Source organism: Aplidium turbinatum, chromosome 3, assembly GCF_918807975.1.
Source record: "Aplidium turbinatum chromosome 3, kaAplTurb1.1, whole genome shotgun sequence".
In the NCBI taxonomy this organism is placed as follows: Eukaryota; Metazoa; Chordata; class Ascidiacea; order Aplousobranchia; family Polyclinidae; genus Aplidium; species Aplidium turbinatum.
Window position 1 is genome coordinate 39,123,602 of NC_137474.1, and position 4,180 is coordinate 39,127,781.

At 39.1% G+C, this 4,180-nt stretch overlaps 1 non-coding gene across 1 annotated transcript; it reads left to right on the forward strand.

The window, feature by feature from the left end:
- Positions 1-1,474: 1,474 nt before the first annotated feature.
- Positions 1,475-1,546, forward strand: Trnaw-cca (transfer RNA tryptophan (anticodon CCA)). Its single transcript has one exon. It is a non-coding gene; the product is annotated as a tRNA-Trp (tRNA).
- Positions 1,547-4,180: the final 2,634 nt, after the last annotated feature.

A 4,180-nucleotide genomic window follows, 5' to 3' on the forward strand; every position in this document is an offset into this window, starting at 1 on the left:
GAACTTGGTCATCACACAGCTACGATCACGGCTGACCATATCACTTGTTTCAGCATTGTTGTTCATCAGCATCAATGGACCACCTCCTCATTTATGGAATGGCACTGCGGCAACTCAGAAGTGGTTGCAGACTCATCGGTCGGCTGTGGATGTTCAAGTTAAGCATTCTAAGCTGCCCACATTGAATGAACTCAGATCTCCGCAAAAACTGTTTGCTAGCTAAAATCAAGGACTGTCGTGGTGCTTTAAACTTAGCCCATAAAACCAAAGACCTGGCAGACAGGCTGTTCGTTTTGTGTAATCTCGTTTGCACCAACTTGATTGATTGATTGATTGATTGATTGAATCTTTATCCTCGGACTGGGAAAGCTTCTTGCAGAGCTTAATCCTGGCAGTTTCGCATACTTGTAGAGGCTTTTGAATTACTGACGCAAGCCCGGTCACCGAGATTTACAGAGTGAAGTTTCCGATTGTTGAAGTCTTGTTGCCGGGGAACTATTCCATCCATTAGATGCCGCTGAATGGAGAGCAGTCCTTAACGTGCGTTGCTCAAGCGCACACCCCGAGAGTCGAACCAGCGCCGCTTGATCTTGAAGCTTCTTCGTTCCAGAAGTGACGCGCTAACCAATTGAGCTATCGGGGCGGACTATACTTTTGCTGTAATTGGAGTTTTTTAAACTGTTCGTTAATAACTAAATGAGATTTTAGTGTAACTGTCACATTGGCAGCTTATTGGTTCTTATATAGCAAATCTGCAACCACAAGCGCTCATTTCAAGAATTGCATTTCCTTACTTTCCTATTGCAGTCAATGTTTTTGCAAGTGTACTTAGGATTGGCTCATACAAATAAGTTTACAATTGAGTTAAGAGATTGGAATTAGCTCATGCAAATCGAGTTTCAAGTGTAGGCCTACGCAGTAAAAAAAAGCAAAGGAGATTGCAGTGTAGCAACCAAGCCAAATTTCAAACTTATAATTTTATATCGGATTCAACCACGCTTTCACGTTTTGTTGCTTCTACCTTTTTCTGTACTTCAAGCTATGTTTTAGCATGGGTTGTTTTTCGACATGATGTTCAGAAGTAAAAACATACTGAACAGTATTTCCTTTTAAAAAAGGTAAACATTGTTGGCTAACCTACACCGATTACTTATACATACTTTGTCTATAACAACACAGCTAAGTGTTAGAGCCCCCCCAAAAAAAATTTTAGGAATGCACCCCTGATCACAACTTTGCTATTCCACCGCTGACTTTGTTATTTATTGTGTTCAATGCAAGTCAATGGAGATTCTAAATACAGTAGTTGTATATCTTTTCACAATTTGCATCCGGCCCGCAGCTGTAATCTCGCAGCAATCTAGCCCTCAGAGTGATATAGATCTATCATTTAAAAAAACTGCCAACGCAACGCAATGCAATTGCAATGATGTATCGCGTTTCATCTTTACAAATTTATCGTAAAGGAAACCAAGACTCCGTGGCGCAACGGTAGCGCGTCTGACTCCAGATCAGAAGGTTGCGTGTTCAAATCACGTCGGGGTCATGTTTTTTTTTTCTCGTTGTTTGAAACAGTCAGGGTCGTTGAGACGATATATCGGGCGCGATATGAGATTTTTAGGCCCCACTCAAGAAATTTTGTAACAAAACACACTGTATCCAAAGAATACACGGTGGTTTCTTCAAGATACCGGGTCTCTTGAAAAGGTTCTGGGCCCTTAAAATTATCCCAGGCCCAAGTCCAAAAGTACCTCCTGAACCCCCCTGCCAACACTATTGGAAACAGTGGAAAAGTTTTATTTGCCATTTGATTTGTCTATTAGTCTTCCTCCACATTACACCAGATTGCCTTTATTTCATTTATTAACACAGAATACACACTACACAAAAAGACATCATGCTTGCATTGCTTGGTTTGGTCAGCGGAGGAAGAGGAAGGAGGCGCCCAAAAACAAAACGGCTTGACGCAATTGTAAATGACAGTGGTACGTGGTATGGGAGTGCATGAATTGAAGGAGGCTGCGTGGGTTCGAGAGATGTGGAGAAATATGACATTTAGAGTGCGTAGTCGTATCTTTGCTTTTTTTTTTACTTTTTTTTACTTTTTTCTAAATTCGTGCGGTCACACTGAGCCGGTTTCCTGTAATTTTGCCTTGCTGAATCTTTTATAGCATCAATTTTTTTAAATGCTTTTAAAGACTCACAAAGCAAAAGTTTAGAAAACTTGTCACCTTTTGAAAATTTTCTTTGTGTTATAAAGTTTAATCGCCCTTGTACTTGCAAGTGTTAATTGTAATTGTAGGACTATTTTACAAAATTTTTTTTTCTATCTCGCTTCCAGGTTTGGTGGCTGTGCAATTTTAAGATAGTGGTAACACTGTTTTATCGATGCATATTTTAAACTTTTGAGTTTTGCCATCTTTCCCTTTTGTTGGTGTCAAATTCGTACGTTTACTTTGCCGTTGTGTACATGTTTGCGCCAGCAACAAAAAATAAAAAATAAAATAAAAAAAATTGAATTGAAAGTGACCGAGAGTCGTAAACGACTGAACGGATGAAGAAGACACACTACACAGTGTTTTGCAAGGACGGATTTATGTAGACTAAGTTACACATCATTTTTTATCGATGCATATTTAATATTTTAAACCTTTCGGTTTTGTCATATTTTCTTTTTGTTTAGTGCCACATTCGTGAGTCTACTTTGTCGTTCTCTAGGTCGCGCCAGCATGAAAAATAAAATTGAATTGAACTAATTGTGTTTTGTTGAAAATGAATTCACTTTGCTTTTTTTGTCGCAAAACAACAGCAATGATGAAGTTACAAATATTGTACGGCAGGGGTTCCCAACTTGGGGGCCATGGCCCCCTAGTGGGCCATGAGCCTTTTTCAAGGCCATGAAAAAAGCCATGAAAAAATTTGTAAAATAATAATTTTTTTAATTTATCATCTCTTAAGTCCACTCCAACACTAGCCTATATAACAAAAGAAATAAATTAAAATTTAATAAAAATACTGGTAGCCTATATTTTTCCCAAATCTTCATGAAATGGTCTATTTGTTAATGTAATTTTTTCCATGAAGTAATGTAAAAACATGTAGACCAAAATTAAGTTGCCTACCAAAAACAAATCAACTAACATGAAGGATTACCAACAGCAATAACCAACGATAAAACGACAATACAAAACACAAAATAATGGTATTTTCTTGACCAACAAGATTCATGAAGTCTTGTTTTAATTCATTCTTTGACATCATGCGCCGACTCGCTACTTGGCCCCTGATGCAACCCTCGCGTCTTTTATGCATATACACTTTTCTAGCTGCCTCAGTGACTTGCTTAGAGCACCTTTCTATTGACTGACCATGACAAGGCCACTGTGGAACTTTCATAGGTTCGTTAATCAAGCACTTTACTTGCACTATTGTAAGTTTGCAAGTCAAAGGTGGATCGTACACCCTGTCGGATCAGTCGATTAGCTCAATTATAATCTTTTGTACTCCAGCTTTTCTCTCCTCAATGTCTTCTGAGCACAAAATAGTCTGGATGATGTTTTCGCTGAATGCATATCATGCTGAAGGTTTGATGGTTGGCATGACAGCATTCACTACTGTTTTATTTTGCATCCGGCCTAGCCGGAGTTGGCGCAGAATGTGACATGGCCCTTCGACCCAAGAGCACTTAATTTTAATATTGAACCAACAGGGATAATATACCCGGACAATAAATTCTACCAACATTCTTAAATTATGAAGAGTATTGCCTTCAAGGCCATGGATTGAGATCCATATTCTGCAAACCCTATTTGCTGTTGTCAGCCACCCGGAATCGCTCACAGGACCAATCTGAAGGAGAGCCAAATCAGCAGGAAGCTTTTCTGTTTTAATGGCCTCGGTAATTCTATATCCGTAAGTTTGATCAGTAGACAGATCAGATATAAAATTTTGAGATAAACCAATAAGGGGTTCTCCAATGGGAAGTTTAACAAATGAAGTGTCCAATGGCAATGTCTATGTGGCAATGTCTAACATCTTTCCAATGTCACCTGTCCCTTTGTTGTTAGACAAGGTCTTTCCATCGATTGTTTTCATTAAATGCCTTAAGGGTAACTCGTTGGTGTGGAGGGCACAAATCAACCATATCCGCTTGCGTCTCAGCTTCACTTCTACCCAATGG